Raw genomic sequence first — 21,952 nt, forward strand, 5'->3', positions numbered from 1 at the left:
GGTTGATACTTATTTTACAGAAGGGAGGAGTAAAGGACAAAAAAGAAGGAATTTACTCCTTAAAAAATCAAATGAAACAAAAACACACAAAAAATGCTTAAGAAATACAAGCCCAGGGCGCCTGGGTGGCTTAGTCGGTTAAGCGTCCGACTTTCGCTTGGGTCAAGATCTCGCAGTTCGTGGGTTCAAGCCCTGCGTCGGGCTCTGTGCTGACTGCCAGCTCAGAGCCTGGAGCCTGTTTCAGTCTGTGACTCCCTTTCTCTCTGACCCTCCCCTGCTCACGCTGTCTCTCTCTCTCTCCTAGAAATAAGTAAAACATTAAAAAAATTAAAAAAAAAAAAGAAATACAAGCCCGTATTTCTATTTTTTTAAGTTTATTTATTTTTTTGGTAATCTCTACACCAAACATGGGGATTGAACTGATGATCCTGAGATCAAGAGTTATGTGCTCTTCTGACTGAGCCAGCCAGGTGCTCCCAAGTCCATATTTCTTAATTAGGAGAAATAAAGAGAGTGGGCTGGCAGGATCCTAATGTTTATTCTTTTTAGTCTCCAAAACCAAAGCTCCTTTGGTTTCCCTTAAATGATTTAGAAAACAAAACAAAATACAAACCAACTGAAGGGACAACCACTTAGGAATCAACTTGGTCCCCTATACAATATCTTGAGACTTTTGGGTGAAATAATTTTTTTTTTACACAATTGTTTTTTTTTTGAAATTTACAATAACTAACATTTATTCAGTGGTGGCTATGAGCTGGCAATTTACTTCTTGTTTAAAATACTTCTTGTTTAAAAATAACAAAAATTATTTTATTTTATTTTAATAGTTTATTGTCAACTTGGTTTCCATATAACACCCAGTGTTCGTCCCCACAAGTGTCCTCCTCCATGCCCATCACCCCCCCTTCCCCTCTCCCCCACACCCATCAGTCCTCAGTTTGTTCTCAGCATTCAAGAGTCTCTCATGGTTTGCCTTCCTCCATCTCCCTAACTATTTTTCCCCTTCTTCTCCCCCATGGTCCTCCATTAAGTTCCTCCTAATCCTCCTATATGTGCAAGCATATGATATCTGTCCTTCTCTGCCTGACTTATTTCAATCAGCATAACACCCTCAAGTTCCATCCATGTTGCTACACATGGCCAGATTTCATTCTTTCTCATTGCCATGTAGTATTCCATAGTATAGATAAACCACATCTTCTTGATCCATTCATCAGTTGATGAACACTTAGGCTCTTTCCATGTTTTAGCTATTGTGGAGAGTGCTGCTATGAACATTGGGGTACATGTGCCCCTATGCACCAGCACTCCTGTATCCCTTGGGTAAACTCCTAGCAGTGCTATTGCTGGGTCATAGGGGAATTCTACTGTTAATTTTTTTGAGGAAGCTCCACACTGCTTTCCAGAAGGGCTGCACCAGTTTACATTCCTGCCAACAGTGTAGGAGAGTGCCCATTTCTTCACATCCTCACCAGCATCTATAGTCTCCTGATTTGCTCATTATAGCCACTCTGACCAGCATGAGGTGATATCTCAGTGTGGTTTTGAGAGACAGAGAGAGGGAGTACAAGTGCGTGTGTGAGTGGGGGAGGGGCAGAGGGAGAGGGAGAGGGAAAGAGAGAGAGAGAGAGAGAGAGAGAGAGAATCTCAAGCAGGCTCCACACTCAATGTGGATTGAGTAATCTCCCTGGGATTATCCCATATACCATTATCCCATAACCCTGGGATTATGACCGGAGCCGAAATCAAGAGTTGGACACTCAACTGACTGAGCCACCCAGGCACTCTTAAAAATAACATTTTAAGACAATTTAAAATACAACTAAGATTACTTTTTGTTTCTAAGCTGTTTCAAACTTAGTTTTAAACATAGAGATCTGAAGAGGCTTTTTTTTTTTTTTTTTTTAGTGTGTCTAAGTGCCCGATTTTTTCTATTTGTCCTTATTGTCAACTTCCTTGTTCATAGACTATTTTCATTTGTGTGCTCTACGGTTAGCGAACTCTGTGACTGCTATAAATCCTCCCAGATGGGTCTCAGCGCACACACGTGAGATGAACAGCAGCAAAGGGAAGTTCATTTGTTTAGGACCCTTTCATTTCTCCCACCCTTCTGAAAATTCTAATATCTCTCTGTAAATTCTCTCTATGAAAATAGAAACTGATCCTATGGAGGGTGGAGTGGTCAGGCTGAGGACTCTATATGGTTGAGAGGCCCTTTTCAGGAGAGCCCATCCTCTCTGCATCACTACCAAAAATTGCTCCTAGAGGCCTAAAAATTAAATGAAAGACACAGGAGATGAGAAACACAGGATCCCCTAAGCTTGGAGTTTCTATTTCTTCTTGCAGTTTTTTTTTTCTTTTCTTTTTCTTGTTTTAAGGTCTTGTTAAACTTAGAGACACAGCTTCTAGTTAGAGATGCCGAGAGTCTGAATCATAAAAGACATGTTAAACGTTCTATTAGAATTCAAACCTCCTTTTTTAATGCAAATCTAAATGCCATTTTATGGAACATCTATAATTATGAAAATGGGAAGACATTGCCTCGTGTGCGGGGAGAGTCTGTGAGTATGAATATTACATTAATGTGCCCACACCAGCTCACTGATCCTGCTGGCAGGAGCATAAAAAATGCTTGAGTGAAACTTTTATTTAGATGTTAAGACTCCAGGCCCCAGCGGGGTGACAGAGACAGTCCCTGTGAGTTGCCATCAGAAAGAGAGCTTGAATTGAATTACCCAGGGGGGAAGGAAGTAGTGATGAGCACTGCTTCGCTTATTTAATTTCATTTACTTTCAGTACATTATCAGCATGAGGCTTTTCTCTCCCCACCAACCGAAACCCAAGAATGCCACCACCAAGAAAACAAAGACATAATGCTGTAGAGACGTTTGAACCCCAAGTCACTGATTCTAGGAAACTAGGGTCAGTTACCATCACCACCTTCTCTCCAAAAGAGTCACACTCAGTTTGCTGAAATTGGGCAAAAAGTGAGTTGCTGGCTTTTCTCTAGCTCAGAAGAGCTAGAAACATGGTATTTTACGTGCTGGGTTTTTGCAAGATATGTTGCTTTCTTATTAGAGGGAATCTGTACTGATGAACTTTCTGGCCTGGCTTCCCTTTCGGGCAGTGGAGGTGAAGTTTGAAATAGCTATGGAAAACAATTAGGAAACCAAATCAAATCAGTCTCTATTCTAGTGATTGTCTTCTGTGTATAAGGCACTGTTTGGGGAGTCTAATAACAGAATTGTTCTCAGTGTAAGTTGACACTGAGCTCAATTTCATTAGCTCCATTATCTATCAGATGAATCCAGACAACCAGGATAGGAAGCCATTGGGGCAATCAAGCTGTCTCCTAGTTCGGTGTCAGCTCAGTGTCCTGTTGATCAAGAACCAATGATCTTGGGGACGCATCACGTTGGCTATGGTCCCGGGGTGATGAAGCAGGAAGAGGCTTATATGCCTGGATCCACACCTACTGGCAAATGAACAGGTCTGCAGAGCTACTTAGTGCCTAATAGAAAGTATGTAAATGCTTCACAGGATGATAATAGAAACAGGAAGAAGCCACAAATAATTGCATGAATTGCTATTTTAAGGCAAAAACATTTATATGTAAGTATACAATTTTTAAAAACAATCAAGGCTTCTTGTCCATTACCTGAAAAAAGATATCACCATCCTAATGAAAAAATAGAAATGATTTAGATTTATTGGGAAGAAATGGCCTTCTTGGATAAACCTAAGGGTGCATCACAGTTGTATCAGCACAGAACAGAATTATATTCGTGTCATCATCTCTCTCTACCACTGCACTTAACTAAATCTCCCAGAATAGCCCATATAAAGAAAAGATTCACTTAGCTGAAGGATGTGGGGCCATAAAGATAAGATCAGCAGAGAAGGTGTTACCTAGAAGTGATGGCCACCCAACTTTCGTGGCAGATGAAGATAAAAGAAATTCTCAGACATCTTTCTCTGCTCATCCAGATTCCTTTAAACCCTTGCATCCCACCCATACCCAACTCTGCAATAAAACACGACCGAGTAGGATTTCGTCTCTCAGTGTTAAACATGACTCCTCAGTCAGCTATGGACAGCAACAACAATGGGGACCCTTTGAGTGTGATACATTTCCATACAGCAGTCAATAAAAAAGACACGGGAGCTTATGTGAGTCACGGCCTATTTAATCAGCTGCGTTCTAGCCCACTGAGAAAAGAGAATTGGAGAAATCACTTGGCAACACCACAGCACAAGGCTAACAGTACAAGAAGCCAAGCAATCTTACTGCAAAAAGGCCACAGCTCCTGCAGAACCTGCCAGGTGCCTGTGAGCTTCCCTTAGAGGCAGCTGGCTTGGTTTCCTGCTAAGCCAACCTAAAATGAAAATCAATGATTAAAATTTTTTTATGTTTATTTAATTTTGAGCGAGAGACGGAGTGTGAGTGGGGAAGGAGCAGAGAGAGAGGGAGACACAGAATCTGAAGCAGGCTCCAGGCTCTGAGCTGTCAGCACAGAGGCTGACATGGGGCTCCAACTCATGAACTGCAAGATCATGACCTGAGCTGAAGTCAGATGCTCAACTGACTGAGCCACCCAGGTGCCCCAAATCAATGAGTTTTTAAAAACATCATTTGTTCAACTGCTACTTCTCCCATCCTCCCTTTTCCTTTTAGCTCAAGTTCTTTCCAATTGTTTGGAAAAAGGGACCAAACTCCAGCCTAGAGACTGATAGCTACCAGGGGTGAATTTCAGGCCAGGTGAAGTTTACAAGGTTTCTCCATTAAGGTACCTGTGATAAAGGCCCCAGGGGATTGGGTGGCTGAGGTTGGAGAAAATTTAATATTTGCATGCTGGAGGTGGTGACGTTCCATCTGCAATAGATTGCTGGCATACATGCATTGGCAGACAAGTGACAAACACACACTTCACAATCTCTCAAATGTACAAAGCAGAGGACGGGATTGCAGGGAGGGTGGGTGAAGGTAGTATTCTGTTTGGTGGCCACTGGTCCTAAATCTCCTTTATGTTTGGTTGCTGTGGCCTTTGTAAAATAAGTTCATTACAGCTTTTCCTCAGTTGCATTTATGGGTTGCTTTTTGCTTTTTTTCTGAGTTTTCACAGGCTAGTCAATAAGTGACAGTCAGTCTGAGGTGTCCGGCATGCAGTGTTCAGCTTCTGAGCATGATACTACCAGGGAAGCTGGTTTCAAAGACTCTTCCTCTCTTAGTCTCCTGAGACAGCCTCACAGAATTTAACTTCTGTGGTTCTATTCATTACCCGCCTGAGTTGACACCTATTCCTCACACTTTCTTGTCATTTTCCTTCACTTATTAAGGGATTTACATCAATACATGTAACACATGTGAGGTGAAAAATTCTAAATCATGAATAATAATCGACTTGGGATCAGAAAGTTTCAGATGGCTTTAAGTTCATGGAGGAATAACCCAGATGCAGAGGAAAGGAAGAAGAGGGAACACAAAGTACTTGGTCAGACTCTTCAATAAGCTCTGGCAGAAGAAGCTAGAAAACAAAACAAGGGCAATTGGAGCTAGACTGAAGGATGATGGAACATGGAAGGAATCACACATCTGTAGTTAGCAAACCAGGACAGGAGACCATGTTCAGGAGATCTTGAAGGACTCTTGTCAGCCCTCCAAATTTTAAGGTCTTAAAAAAAATCTGTTAATCCAGGTAACTGACCAGGCTGTAAAAATCTGTGAAAGAAATCTTGTTATAGTGAGGATAAAGAAAATTCATGAGATTCTAGGCCAATAAGTAGCACCAAGAAAAAAAGCAGATAATTGATGAACAAAATAATTAAAACTAAGGGCACTGGATGGCACAGTCCACTAAGCATCTGACTCTTGATCTTGGCTCAGGTCATGATCTCACAGTTTGTGAGTCTGAGCCCCCATGTTGGGCTCTGTGCTGATGGTGCAGAGCCTGACTGGGATTCTGTCTCTCCTTCTCTCTGACCCTCCTCCGCTTGTGCTCGCTCTCTCTCAAAATAAATGAAAACTTAAAAAATAATAAAAGCTAATATGTTTTAATAAAAATGAAAAACCTAATAAATTTTTAGTCTGCATTTTATAAAGCATGTTTATATCTCATCTGAGCTTCACAACAGCCTATGAAGTATGTATTATTATCAGCTCCACTTTACAGACCAGGAAACTGAGTCTTAGTGAAATTACTGAACTTGCTGAAGGTTGCTCAGCTGGAACAGCCCTTGCACTTTCCACCACCCTGAGCCTGAGCTGAGGAGATGCACTCAGAGTGGTTGAGGAAAGACAGGATCTTCCTGCCTCACTCTCCCACAAGAGACACCATTTAAGTATGGAGAAAGAAGCAGGCACAGTGTGTGGTTATCCTAATACTTGATGTCAAAAAATTATTATATTTTTTATAAATATTTTGTTAAAAAATGTAATTTACCATCAAGTTAGCTAACAGAGAGTGTATACAGTATGCTCTTGGCTTCAGGAGTAGATTCCCATGATTCATTGCTTACATACGACACCCAGTGCTCATCCCAACAAGTGCCCTTCTCAATGCCCATCACCCATTGTCCCCTCTCTCCCAACAAGCCTCAATTTGTTCTCTGTATTTAAGAGTCTTTTATGGCTTTCCTCCCTCTCTGTTTGAAACTATTTTTCCCTTCCCTTCCCCCATGGACTTCTGTTAAGTTTCTGAGATTCCACATATGAGTGAAAATGTATGATATCTATCTTTCTCTGACTGACTTATTTCACTCAGTATAAATACTTTCCAGTTTCATCCATGTTGTTGCAAATGGCAAGATTTCATTCTTTCTCATTGCCAAGTAGTATTCCATTGTATATATAAACCACATTTTCTTTATCCATATTGGGACCTCATCAAGATAAAAATCTTCTGCACAGCAATGGAAACAATCAACAAAACTAAAAGACAATCGATGGAATGGGAGAAGATATTTGCAAATGACATAATGGATAAAAGGAATCCAGAATCTATGAAGGACTTACCAAACTCAACCCCCCCAAAATTATTTTAAGATACTATATTTATTTACCTTTTTAATGTACTGGCTGACTAATCTATGAAATTGCTTTCCAGGGCAGATCTGTGTAAAATTCAAGAAGTCAACAGGTACACAGTATGGAGTAAAATAAAAGAACATATTAGAATGGAATAGAAGGCTACAGAGGTAAAGAAACTGCAAGAAGAAGCAACCTGGGGCTCTCACAAATGGTGCTTGGTGAGCACCATTTGGAAGATGTCTTTTGATGCAAGAGTGTATCTAGAAGAATGAAGCCTTGTTCCAGTGTAGGGCTCATGCAGGAATCTTGAACATGATTTCGCTACTCTTTAAGGAAGAGCACTTGGTTTAAAAAGAAAGGAGATTTAAAAACATGTTTATTTTTAAGAGAGTGAAAGTGGGGGAAGGGCAGAGAAAGGGGGACAGAGGCTGATGTGGGGTTCGAACTCATGAACCGCGAGACCACGACCTGAGCCGCAGACGCTCAACCGACTGAGCCACCCAGGTGCCCCAGTAATACGATTTTTAAGCCAAATACCCCAAATTGGTTCCTTTTCATAAAGCATTCCATCAATAATGCCAAGCTACAAGGTAACATACAGAAACGATGACGAACCTTCTTGTTTCTACAAAGAGGCACCACACTAATTGTCGGAGAGGCCTGTGGTCTTAGGGGATACTCCTCTGCTGCATCTTCACTTTCAGTGCGATTTTACTTGTAAGAAGTGAAAGTTTTAGAAAAAAGCCCTTCCAACTCCAGGTATGCTAACTTCAACACACTATTTCTAGCATCTAAATAAATGGTAATAGTAATCAGCAGCATCTTCTAAGTGTACATATTTCACTTTAAAGAATGACTCACTCAATATAATAACCCGCTGAGTCTCAATCATTGTATCATGACACACTGGTGTTTTTGATCAATTGACGGTGTTAATCTAAAGGGCAGAGATTTCAAATAATTCACTTTTAGAATAACAATGGATTCAAAGTTTTCTTAACAATATCATTCATCTGCATTCTGATATGCTTTCTTAAGGGAAAAAGCCAATTGAAAAATAATTTTTAACTTATCTTACTTATGCTACAGTGTGTGGTACTAAATATATCAGATGCACTATTACAATTGTGGTAACCGAGAAATCCCCTGTACTCTCTTTCCTTGAGAAAATCGTGTTTCTTCAAAATCATGGGTGTTCTGTGGAGTGGGCTGAGCATATTAAATGTTGATGGACATATGTCATGGTGGGAAAAAGGCTGAGAAGTCATGCCATCTCCACACAAATTGTTTAAACTCAGAAACCCTCTTGTGTCTTCTGATTTTATTAATTACGTGTATCTGTAACCCAGCACCCTCAGCTTTATTTTTATCCTAGGAATCCATCCTTCATATAGAACCACAAAGATCCAAGCCACCCGAAGTCTCTTTAGCAGCCAAACCACAGTAATTGGCAATCAAAGTGAGAATCCTGATACAAATCCGGGAAGCCATGCTTCAAATGGCCTTGTGACTCTAATAAGTAGGTGGAGAGGATGCAATATGCCAAATGATCTTTTTACAAAACTATGAAGGATCACTGTATTCCCTCCTTGTCCTGAGGCAGGTCACCATTATATATGTGTCACTTGAAAGCATGTCTATAAAATGAATGACTGAATATCATTTCCAAATCTATTTGTTCACTACTCCACTGGGTTGTGATAAGAACACGGAGAAAAGAAAAGAAAAAAGAAAAGAGCCTTGCCTAGGTTTGGAATAAATTTTTTAAAAAATTGGTTTACCTTCTACCAGTCTACCATACTGTGGCCAGATACCATTTTTCTGAAACACAGAAGTGGTCATGTCACGTTCCTGCTTAAAGCCTTTAATGGTTCCCCATTACTTACAGGATGAAACTCAAACTCTGCAGCAAAAAAACTTTAAAATATTTGGTCTCATCTATTTTCCAGTTTCATTTTCTTCCAACTCCCATACCTCCCAATGCTCTAGCAACAGTAAGTAACAAACCACCTTCTGGAACATGCCATGTACTTTACACCGCAGAACTTTGCTCATGTTTTTCCTCTTTGGGACTTCCTCTCTCTTTCCAAGTAAAGCATGCTCCCCCGCTCCTTTTAAGTTTATTTATTTACTTTTTGAGAGAGAGAGAAAGAAAGCACACGTGTGTGTGCAAGCAGGGGAGGGGCAGAGAGAGGGAGAGGGAGAGAGAATTCCAACCAGGTTCCATCCACATTGATGCGGGGTTTCTAACTCATGACCTGAACTGAAATCAAGAGTCAGCCACTTAACCTACTGAGCCACCCAGGCATCCTAAGGGAATTTCTTTTAAGACTCAATTTAAATATCACATCTTCCCCGGATCTTTCTATTACCCCCTGTAGAATTATACACTCCTTCTTCTGTGTTCTAATGCCATCTTATATAGAGCATTATTATAACACAGTCTTGGCTCCCAGGGGCCCTAAGCCTTTCCCCCAGTTCTCTCCATTCTTGACTTAGTTACTATGTAAAGCTACTATGAACAAGGAAATTGAAAAGGGGCTACAGCTGGGAAAAGGAATGTAGCTGTGGGTCTAGGTAGAGGGAAGTAGGAAGGATGGCCTAGAAAGGGGAAGGAGGGTAAAAGTAGATCTTGCATTCATAGGTAGAGACATGACACTATGGAAGAAATTAGGTGAACAAACATCATAGTACCTGGATTGAGAGGAGGGAACAAAGAAGAACTCGATACACTTGTGCACCTAGTGGGATGGGCCAGTATTTGCACCACGGCTGTCTAGGTAAGAACAGTAAGAATTAGGTTGAGGGTCAACCGGAACATGGGAAGAGCTGAGGCCCATCACAGGCTAGGGCTGTGCCTTAGGTAACTGTTGAATTGATGTGGGACTAAGAAGGATCCTTCCCTAAATTACACCGCAGTAAACGCTAGGGAGTTTGGTACTAATTATTTAATTTCTTGACATTGAAAGAAAAGCTGCTGGTGAGAAATCTAGTCCTTTTCATAGAGGGCAGCACAATTCATTATTTATTATTTCTCCCCATATCCCCAGGGGCCTCGTACACACAGTAGGTGCCTGATAAATGTGTGTTAGGCAGAACCGCAACCACTTCTAGCCTAATGGGAATTGTGGTCTAAGCAAGCAATATGGGAGTTGAATATTTGTTAGATAAATCATTTTCACCTAAGTCACAAATGGTAATTTTTGTTCTGCTGTATATTACAATTTTAATCTTACAGTTGGTAACGTGAAATAAGAAGTTAAAAAGGAGGAGGAAAGAGGCTTTAGCCAAGAGAGCAAGGAGGAAACAGGCAGTGCAGAAGCCAGGATGAATAACAGGACTAAGGATGATAGGAATGGGGGCAAATTGGGGGGGGGCAGTTAGGGGGAAAATGCCATGAACCTCAACTGGAGAGAATGAAGTTTCTAAGCTTATTTCATAGCCTCACCAAGACCCACTTCTCTTCACTTCAGACCTTATCCAGCTTCAGGAGAGCGTCGAAGGATGGGATCCAGAGGAAGCTGTAAATGCACAAAGGACCGAGCCAAACGCCAACACCTTAACAAATGGATCACCAAATACTTTTCAGAAATAGCTGTGGAAGGCACTTTTTGAGCTACAGACCTTGAGTGGCTGAGAACTTGGCCTTTTCATGTAGCATTTCCCTAGTCTTATTCTTTTATTTCCCTGAGGAAAAAAATGGTATTTTTCTCTTTGAACATCTACATTTATTTTGCATCCTGTACGCTAAGATCCCATGTGTGTCTGAGCACTTCATACTGCTGCTGGTGAAAGCCATTTGGGGATCAGTGTACCAGGATCCTGGAGTCTCTATTTTAGTTACTCTCCAAAACAAAAGATTTCAAGGAGTGGCCAAGTGATAATAATTTTGCCTTTTCCATGTCTCTCTGGTAAAAGACATTCAGATATCATCAGAGCGCTGCATGGAGAAAACTTTTAAAGCAAACAAAGCAGAAAATCAAAAAGAAGACTCAGGAACTAATTATCGTGATTCTCTGGGGGTATTTCAGGGTGGGTGATCTAATGAGATCTCACATATCCCATCAGGAAGGACTTGATGAGAATGCAGTGATCTTAGCAATGTGGTCTTGACCTGGTATGTATCATCTACTGGACAAAGTGTCACTCCCCAGCCAGACCTCACTCCCAGCCAGCTCCCTGGGTGTCTCTATATAGCAGTACACCGAGACAAAAATGATGGCTATGATAAGGAACCTCAAGGGCGAAAATCGCCTTCTTTTCTTTTAAGTTACACATTTGAGATTTAAAAATCTTCCTTGAGTCTTCTGTTTCATCTGATAAAACTCATGTAAGTTTGAAGTAAGTCGAACTTTGTAAGGAAAAAAATTAAAGAGGGGAAAAACGAGGGTGATGTTTCTAGACCCAAAAGTTTCCAACCAAATCACCAAGTCTGTAATTGCAAAATAAAAACACTAAATCTCAATATCTATTTGCACAGCTCATTAACTAAGGGCTCACACTCAGCAAACAGAGAGGGGGGGAAAAAAAGGAAAAGAAAAAAAAAGAACCTTCAGCACCAGATACATTTGGAAAGTTACTATGGAGACCTGTCTTTCCCTGGATCTAAACTAGACTCTGTCACATTCTGCTAGGCTGCTGTCAGATGCATTTGTCTGTCTGTCTTTATTGCTTATTTAGAAAGTAGCAAATCGGGATGACGCAAAGTGTCTTTTGTCAGACCGTGCTGGAGAGAAAGAGAACATTCCTTTCCCCACTGAGCATTATGAACATTATGGCAGGCACTCGACCTGCTCTGCTACTGGGGCAACATGATTTACAATGTGAAAAGGGAAAACCTAAATCACCAAGTAATGAAAACATTAAAGTTAATGCATCACAAGTGAGGAATTTATTACCATTAACTCCAATAAACAGTTATAAAACACTCGTCCTTTCCTGTCCATGCACAGGGACACAGACACTGGACTTCATTAAGCTCAACTTTCTTTTCTTCCTCACTAGACCAGTCATGTGTGTTTGAACCAACCACCATTTATTGTTAAGTGGACTGGTTCATTTTCCAGGACTGTAGAAAGCTGAAGGCACATCCATTTTGCTTCACGGTGCTTGGTACAGACGGATGAAATAGCAAAGTTTAGAAGACATGCAGCTCGGTGTTGCTATACAAGTTTATTTAAAAGTCCCTAAAATGTATGTCTGTTAAAAGCAGAGTAGCTCTTCCGAGCGGTCCTTCTCAGAAGCAGGTATATAAGTAATAATGCCTAGCGAGGGGGTGGCATATTGGATGCCAATGTACGTCAGGTGCATTTAGCTGAATAATTTTTCCCTTGTTATTGTTTGGTTTAGCACCTGAGAAGTCTCAGATGGAAACCCATTTCCTCCCGACATTTTTCTCTGTCACACGGGCATACCAGTTTATTACCTTAAGGTTGTTCATGAACAAAAGAGGCTGCACATATTGGACGGCTAGGGTACATTGGTTACGGATTCATTTGTTTTAGAGGAAAAAAAGAAGGAAAGTGTCTTTTTGGAAAGCCAACTCTAATTGTGGAATTGCCTGTGTGTTACAGACAGGAGAGGCAGCATGAAATTCAGCCTTCCTGGACCCAATAGTTACAATGGTAACAATGATAACAGTAATGTTTTACATTTGGATAGTACTTTATTTACTGTTTGTCTGATGGTTTCCTTTATGGTATCTCACTGATTCTGATAACAGATAGGAAGACCTTACCAGTCAAGCCTTTGGAGGCTGAAAATAAGGCTTAGAGAGGGTAAGTGACTTTCTTACAAAAGCTTGAAAGAGGAGTCAAGACACAAACTGGGTTGTTGTTGTTTTTTTTTAAGCTCCAAATCCAGTACTTTTTTTGTCTACACATTTTACATAATGAATCATGTTACAGTCATAACTATAACGTGAAGTCAAGATGAAGAATGCGTTTTTAATTTTTTTAAATGTTTTATTTATTTTTGAGAGAGAGACACATACACAGAGTGTGAGTTGGGGAGGGGCAGAGAAAGAGGGACACATAGATCCGAAGCAGGCTCCAGGCTCTGAGCTGTCAGCACAGAGCCTGATGTGGGGCTCGAACCCACAACCGTGAGATCATGACCTGAGCTGACGTTGGCCGCTCAATCGACTGAGCCATGCAGGGACCCTGAGAAATAGAGTTTTCTGACTTGAGCATCATATCACTCTTTTGCTCCCATAGTCAGATAAGCTCGGCACAGGGGTGTTAATTTCTGTGGGGAAATGAGACCAGGGAAGTCCCAAAGCTGGGACACACAGTTTGGTGGAGAGTGAGAAGCCATCCTGAGAACAGATGAATTAAGTAATAATCCATGTCCTGAACACTGAGGTCCCTGGCTTCCTTTTACTGCTCAGTTCTAAGAACCCTGGTGGTGGAGTATAATGGCACCACTGGGAGATTCATGGATCTTTCTCTGGAAAAATGAATGGCTTCAGAGAAAGGACTACATCTACTGATGTTTGGGAGATCTTAAGCAAAAATGATTGGGTCCTCCCTTATCACTCTCAGTCTTAGGCTTTCTATAGTGAAGCCCATCTGTTGATATGTTCCACACAGAAGTTTCAGTCTGTATTTTGATGCCTTACTTTTAAATACAAGCAGGGTCTAAGGATCACCAGACTTTGCAGAAAAGCTTTCAACCTGCATGACAGAGATGAAAACATATAATAGGGTAAAAGGTCAGGGGAAACAGAGCTAGGTTGCAGAAAGGAAAATGAAAATTTCAGGTTGCAGAAAGGAAAATGAAAGACCAAAGCAAGCAAACAAACAAACAAGCCATCATTAATATTCCCAGAGGAATGAGAAGACATTGCATCCATGAGATAGGATGCTTAAAAAGGAACAATGAGGGAGCAAGAAAGGAGGGTCAGAAATTCAATGTATGACAGCAAAAATTAAAAACAAAATCAACAGATGAGTTGGAAGATATAATTGAGGAAATCTTAAAAGAAACTAGACAAAATAATCAAGGAAAGGAAAACAGAGGAGATAAAAATATTAGAACATAGAGGGGCTTCTGGATGGCTCAGTTGGTTAAGTGTCCAACTCCTGATTTCAGCTCAGGTCATGATCTTTGTGGGCTTAAGTCGTGCATCAGACTCTGAGCTGACAGCATGGAGCCTGCTTGGGATTCTCTCTCTTCCTGTCTCTCTGCCCCTCCTCTGCTCATGCTCGTACTCTCACTCTATCACAAAAATAAATAAACTTTAAAAATACTAGAATATAGAAAATAAAGGAAAGGAGTGATCGAAGAAATGTTGAAATTTCTCAAAATCAAGAATATGAGTCTTCTGATGGAAAGGGTCCTTCACATACCCAGAATATGAATGAAGAGAGACTCATATCTTGGTAATTGCTGTGAAATTTCAAGACACAATAAATAATGAGAAGCTTATAAAAGCTTCTGACCCAGGGGGAAAATAGGTCCTACACAAAGAACGAAGAATCTGAATGGCATTGAACTTCTCCACAGCAACACTAGCAGTTGGAAGTCAATGAAGCAACACTTTCCAAATTCTAAGGTGAACCAACTTCCATTAACATTCTTACACCCAAACTGTCAATCAAGTGTAATGGTAGAATAAAGAGGTCTTCAGACACACACAGTCTCAAGAAATCGTCCCTCCACCAGAGAAGGTGCTCCACCCAAGTGAGGGAGAAAGAAGGTGACGTTAGAACCAGGAAACAGACAAAAGCAAGTCCCAGGGTGACAGCTGTGCCCTGGACCTCCAGGAAGCCACCCAAGATGGGGGAGGAGGACAGAGGTCTCCAGGGGAGCTGCCCCAAGAACAAAATGGAACTGATGGCCTATCTGATAAATCTGACGACACGGAAAGTAGTAGTCAGAGGAATACTACAATTCTGCCACAAAGCTTTGGGAAGCATTAGGGATGGAGACCTAGAAAACTAATCAAATGAAAAAGCTGAGGCATTTTCCAGCTCTAGAAAAGCAACAACAACAACAACAAGAAATAAAGGGTAATTACAGAAGTTTATAAGGGGTGGCAGTAAATAAAATCTACATAGTTAAAATCATCTAAGCCCTAAAACTAAACTAACTAAAAATGATGGTATAATCATGTTGGGAAGATGAAGGGAGGAGAAGTGAGGGTCGGGGTGAGATAAGCGTGTTAAATCCTCCTCTGCCACGATATGAAATCAATACATAATGTCTGAAATTGATAAATCAAAAAAATAGCTGTATAATAATATTATTTAGAAATGTGGAAGTACACACCAGAATTGATGAACGAATTGAAAGGGCTTGCCTCTGGAGAGCAGTACTCCAGGATTGGGGAAGGTTGACTGCTTGCAGTTCTACAGTATTTGATTTTTAAAAAAACATTCTGAGTGGCTGAATATATACAGAATTCTTAAGCTTGATATGAAGGGTCTATGTCAGAAGAATCCAGAAAAGACAAAAGAAATCTATAGAATAGAGAGAAAAATTTTATTAAAAACACTTAACACAAAGCCATGTTCGAATTAGGTAATCATTTGAAGGATATTTTAATAGCCTGTAGGCTTTATGCAATGCCAGAACTCATTTGCAACTCTAATCTTGTACTCTGTACCATAGGTAAATTCTGCTCCAGCTCTTCCTGCATGGTCTAAATTCTGTGAGAACCAACAGATACAGGTGCCTCTTTCCACTGGAGATCTGTTTTACTTCACAAGTAACAAAAGGCATGCAATCCCATTATGAAATTTGGGGTCAGAAGCCCAGGTTATAAACTTGCACTGCAATTTACAGAATAGTATTGTATTTCTGGGCATGACCAGAATTGGATAAAGTACCTGCAGATAAAATCAAATCAGGAAAAATTTATTTGGGAACTACCATGTGGAAGGCATTGTACCAGAGAGTCTAGAATTTCCAGAATGTCCTAGAAAGACAACTTCGGATCAGTGCAAAGACCCAGAGAGTGCAGACGTGATTTTAATTTATAGGGTTGGAAAGGTACAAGGCCATAAAACAAGACACTTGTTGTCTGCCTTTATGTTAAAGGTTTTGCCTTTTTAAAAAATAATCAGAAACACATAATTATCATTCTTGACATAAATTACACTTTAGATTGAGGGTGGAGATCCTGTTTTAAGAATAGGAAGGGAAGGAGAGTAAAACCAACTGCATGTAATTTTTCAAGTGGAAACAACGGCAATATGAAGATATATGGGCGTCAGACCCATTGATAAAGGAAGGAGGCTGTGCTCTCTTACCTCTTAGAGTGTCACTCCTGTGACCTCTAGCATTTGCAGTGCTTTGATTCCACCTTGCCCAAGGGACCTGTGAGTACGGGCGAAGGGGATGAAGGATGCCTATGCCTGACCTCACCTTTACATTGTCTGAGGACTGAAAGTATAAATCAGCTTTCCCCTTGAAGACGTGAGTGTCAGAAGCTCATGTGAAATGCTGGAAATATTAAATGATGTCCCTTAGGGTTTTATTGTTACTCAGTTTTCTTCTGTAACTGGGAGAGCTGCTCACATGAAGAATACTCTCCCTCAGGACCTCGATTTGTATAGAAAATGAAGGATGAAACTCCAACAACTTCTTGCCACTTTGGAAAGAAAATAAACAATTAGTGGAGGTTGCACTTAGTCTACTGGTCCTGTTTATATTTCTGTGATTTCTCTACCTGTTCTCAGAGAACAGTTCACACCAACAAAGGTGTGAGAATGCCCTCATTATAAATCCTTATTTCCAGGATAATAAATTTGTGATGGTTAAAAGAAAAATAACCATAGACAATTCAATGTATTTTTGTAATGAGGAAAAGCAAAAGCTCTTCCTTTAATCTTACAATAATTAGAATTGAGTACTAAATGCCTTAATGCCAGGGCCCCATTTCTAGCTCAACACCTTCCTCTCTCCATCAAAGATTTGAAGCACAGCTACGTAAAGAATATATTCCCTATTACAGAACCATGAATATACATTTGTATAGAGCTTTACAATTTTTAGAGCACTTTTTAAACTTATTTAGTTCAATTTTTAAAAAACTTTAGTCATTTATTTAGAGAGAGAGAGAATATGGGAGGGGCAGAAAGAGAGAGAATCCCAAGCAGGCTCTGTGCTGTCAGCGAGGACGCTGATGCGGGACTCAAACACAGGAACTGTGAGATCATGACTGAGCCAAAATCAAGAGTCAGACAATTAACCAAGGGGCCACCCAGGTGCCCCTGGTTCGATTTTTATAATAGCTCTATGAGGTAGATATTTACAGAATCTGGGATGAGAGGATAAAAGTAAGAAGAAACCATTTCAACAGCTGGTAAGAGAAGCCAGTGATTTATTAAGGAACACCTAAGACACTGCAGAATCTTAATGACTCCAGGTTTGTAAAAGATGGCCAGATGTATGAAAATATTGATTAGTCTGCCTGGCTCTGTGCTGTAATAGAGAACCAATCTCTAAATGACCCTCTGCTCCATGTTTCAAGATCATATGAAAGGATATTCACAATAGTGTTTTGTGCTCTTTTTTTAAAAAAAGAGCTTTATTTAAAAATTTTTTTAGTTTATTTATTTTTGAGAGAAAGAGAGACAGAGCATGAGTGGGGGAGGAGCAGAGACAGAGGGAGACACAGAATCTGAAGCAGGCTCCAGGCTCTGAGCTGCCAGCACAGAGCCCAACGTGGAGCTCGAACACACGAACCGTGAGATCATGACCTCAGCCCAAGTTGGACGCTTAACCCACTGAGCCACCCAGGTGCCCCGTGATGTGCTCTTTTAACATGCATTCCCTTGCCATCTAACTGTGGCTGAATTAGGGATGAATGGCACTACTTCTCAAGGGGGCAAGAGAAAGTGTGAGGGCTGACAGGGATTCCAAAAAATATTCGAGGAAAAAAGAAGAAATAAGGTTCTTCTTTCCCCTAGAAGCCTCCTCATCTTCTGAAACAGTCCCAGTGATTTAAAAAAAAATTTTTTAAAGTAGCACCAAGTCGAATTGGTGCTGCTTAAATAGGATGTGTTTCAGAGAATTGGAAAAAGGTCTCTCTTCCAAAATACCTTCTCAACTGATTTCCTTAATTCTTGACATTCCACCATTCAGCATCCATCCCCTTAGATTAAAGCATGACTCCCTGTTGAAATACAAACGCCTCTGGGAGAGGTAGTACATTAAGCGAGGCATTCTCTTTCACCGCGTGGTAACAAACTGATGCATCACAGATCACTGGAAGAGGGAGGTGCAAAGTTCCAGCTCTCTCCGGGACAAGGCACAGCCATTTGTAACCATGCAGTAGGCTACTGAGCAGAGAAAACTGATAGAAGTGTGTTCAGCAGTGACTTATCCATGAAGTGTGTCCAGTTGGTGATACTGCATGGAGCCCTCCCTCATCAGTCATTAGCGCCTTAGAGTGGGGGTTCTTAACTGCAGCTGCACATCAGAATCACCTGTCAACCTTTCAAAACATGTAGATACCCAAGCTACATCCTAGATATGCTGAAGCAGGATCATCTGGAAGTAAGGTTAAGGCATGTTCGTTTTTACAAGGCGCTACGGATGTTCTGATGCACAGCCTCAGAGGGAGTTTGTGTGGTAGAGGCCCTTGTCAAACTAATTGCTTGCTGGTGTGCCTTGGTGAGGTTGGCTCCCAGGTCGGGGGACATGGACATTGAGTTCCAAAACAGGTGGTAAGAGACAAGAGGTGCCCTAAGAACAAAGTAACCAAAGATGACCTGGGAAAGAACCAAGACTACTTGTCCACATCACAATTTTGACAAATTACTTCAGAGCATTATTACCAAAATTTGAAGAAACAACCTTAATCTATAAAAGTTAGGGCTTCTGAAAAAAGTTGGAACTATAAGGATCTATGTTCATATAAGTCCAGTTTATTTTATCCCTTTCAAATGGCTGAAGAAGCCACTTGTAGTCTTTTCATTACTGTAATATCTTTTCTCATCCCATTCTTTTATTCTAATTTACATCCAAGTTAGTTAGCATATGGTGCAAAGATGATTTCAGGAGCAGAATCCAGTGATTCATCCCATACATATAACACCCAGTGCTCGTCCCAACACGTGTCCTCCTTAAAGCCCCTTGGCCATTTAGCCCATCCCGGCACCCACAACCTCTCCAAAGTCCTCAGTTTGTTCTCTATGTTTAAGAATCTCTTATATTTTGTCCCCTCCCTGTTTTTATATTATTTTTGCTTCCCTTCCCTTCTGTTCATCTGCTTTGTATCTTAAATTCCACATATGAGTGAAGTCATATGATATTTGTCTTTCTCTGACTAATTTCACTTAGCATAATACCTTCTAGTTCCATCCACGTAGTTGCAAATGGCAAGATTTCATTCTTTTTGATTGCTGAGTAATACTCCATTGCATGTATACACACCACATTTTCTTTATCCATTCATCCATTGATGGATATTTGGGGTCTTTCCATACTTGGCTATTGTCAATAGCATTACTATAAACATCGGGGTGCATGTGTTCCTTGGAAACAGCACACCTGTATCCCTTGGATAAATACCTAGTAGTGCAATTGCTGGATCATAGGGTCTTATTCCATTCTTTAAAGTCACATTCCCAAGTCTTGCCCTACTCAGCCTGTCCTTGGTTATCCTCCAAAGGGAGTCCTTACCAGGTGAATCAGTTAGGATTATTTGGGCCAGGGTGACAGAAAACCCCCAATAATAAAGGCCTTAACATAATGGAAGATAATTTCTTTCTCAAGTATAATAATACTGGAGGGGGGCAGTCTGGAGATGGTGGTGTCTCCACTACCTTTAGCATGTGGTTTCTTCCTCATCGTCCAAGCTGGCTTCAGCTCCAGCCCAACAGGAAGGAGGGAAAGGAGCAAGGAAGAGAGAATCACCCTCCCCTCTCCGGTAAGGACACTTTTGTGTGACACATCTCTTTTATATTTCACTGGCAAGAACTTAAGTCACATGGTGAAATCTACATGCTAGGGAAGCATGGAGGTGGGGGGTTGTTCTGGGCAGCCATTAACCCACCTAGAAATGCAGAGCAAGGGGAGAAGGGAGACTGGCGCTAGCTGGCAGTCTAGGCTAGAAAAGTTCTGGTGGTCACCTTCTGAACCTAGAATATCCTACCAGAAAGAAAGCAAATGAGTGTGGTAAGAGAAGGCTGCTTAATTCCAGGTGTTGGGTAATTCGTGGTGATTAGAAGAAAGTGTTTTCCACTAATGAAGAGTGAGAATTTGTTGAAAGTAGTTATCTGTGGCCCAGGAGTCATAACAGAGGCCTCAAATAAATGAAGTGATTGGTTTGTCTTTTGAAAGCTTATGTTTCCTCTTGGAATTATGTGATTCAAAAGTCCATCTCTTGCCTAATGACTGGAATGTGGTCCTTCTTGTCTAGGTCTCTGGGTCAACTTCTGTGATCTGTCAGGAGCAGAATGGCATACCGGACGGTGGATTTCCTCACTAGCTTCTAGTATTCACAGCGCTACCTAGGAGAAATGCTAATGCTAGTGTCACATACAAATTCTGCTTGGATGTGCTTTAAAAGATTCCGATCAGTGAAAAGGTGTATTTTCCTCTGCCTCTAGGACTCCGCTCGCATACGGATATGTCAGTACCTTCCAGTTGTGATTGATATGAGAGTGCAACCAGAACAACGCTGGTCTAGAAACATGTTATCTGAAATATAAGAAATCTGCTTAGCTCTATGGGCTGTGTTTGGATTCCTTCATTGACTAGGATGTTTTTCAAAGCAAAGCACTACTATGTTTCCCATCTGATCTCCCTAAATCATCCAATAGACTTGTTTCCTTTCTTTGTGTTTCTCATTTGTCCAGCTGATTGAACTGTATGGCCAGTTAGCTCAGTTAGAGAGGGCATGGTGCTAACGAGACCAAGGTCACAGGTTTCATCCCTAGATAGGCTGACTGGTGCGCAGAGTAAAATTCTGTTCCATGATGAGTCGATTGCTTCTCTATCCCTGGGTAGCTGTTCTGAAAGAATGCAAGCTTTTCAAAAGGAGGATTTAGTAGGAAAGAGTGGGTGTCTCAGCAGAATTAAACTGTACTGTTGGAAAAAGTCAGCAAAGGCCCTTATACAGAGTTGATGGACCAGAAGTATATCTATACAAAGAGGAACACAAAGTAATGAAATGAAATGGTCCCTCCAACAATAAGTCATCCTAGTTCCAGGATATTACGACCCAGAAGCATGGAGATTGAACTGCCCCATCAGGAGTAGGGAAAGAAAGCTGGAGAAGCAGGAACACTTGCCGTATTCATAGGCTAGGGTTCAGAGCCCTTCATTTCCTGCTTCCTGCTCCATCCGGGACAGCACATTCTGTCTCCAGTTTCCCACTCCACCTCAGTGTTCCCCACCTGCTGGTGAGTTGTCATGACGATGCAGAGGAAAATCATATCCAAAACAGGAATAAGATTTGCCACCACTTTTACCTGTTCTAGATAGAAATGTCATTTCTCACCACAGGAAGACCGCTCCGCTCTTATCAAAAACCTGTCAGTCTGTCCACACAAGCGGGTGAACAAATGTGTTTTTCATCCCTCTGTGAACAAACGAGACTCAACACCTGCGCGGCACTCAAGGGTGGCTGGCCCTTGTCCTGACTCTGAGCCGGCTGCTGCTCTTGGGGAGAGAAAGTAAAAATGATTGATTCAACATCTTAATTAAGATAAACAAACAAAGAGGAACATCAAATAATGGACCTGACAGTTTGAAACAGACTGAAAGTACAGCTTAGCGTTTCATAAAAGAAAAAGCATTTGATGTGAGGATGGCAGTTTAATAATTTGTAAATATCACTGGCTTGGTATTATAGCTAATCCAAATATTTTCATTTCTCATCATATGTTACCCTCTGCTGACGGCTCGTGTTCTTCAACTTACAGCTTTTCACCCTGGAGCCTTCGACAGGGGTGGAGAGGAGAGGAA

At 41.0% G+C, this 21,952-nt stretch overlaps 1 protein-coding gene across 1 annotated transcript in view; it reads right to left on the reverse strand.

Moving 5' to 3' along the window:
* Positions 1-21,952, reverse strand: part of SKAP1 (src kinase associated phosphoprotein 1) — a 280,793-nt gene that overhangs the window by 49,427 nt on the left and 209,414 nt on the right. The gene's annotated exons all lie outside the window — the stretch shown is intronic.

This window comes from Hyaena hyaena, unplaced genomic scaffold, assembly GCF_003009895.1.
Source record: "Hyaena hyaena isolate Hyena2069 unplaced genomic scaffold, ASM300989v1 scaffold_29, whole genome shotgun sequence".
NCBI classification, from domain to species: domain Eukaryota; kingdom Metazoa; phylum Chordata; class Mammalia; order Carnivora; family Hyaenidae; genus Hyaena; species Hyaena hyaena.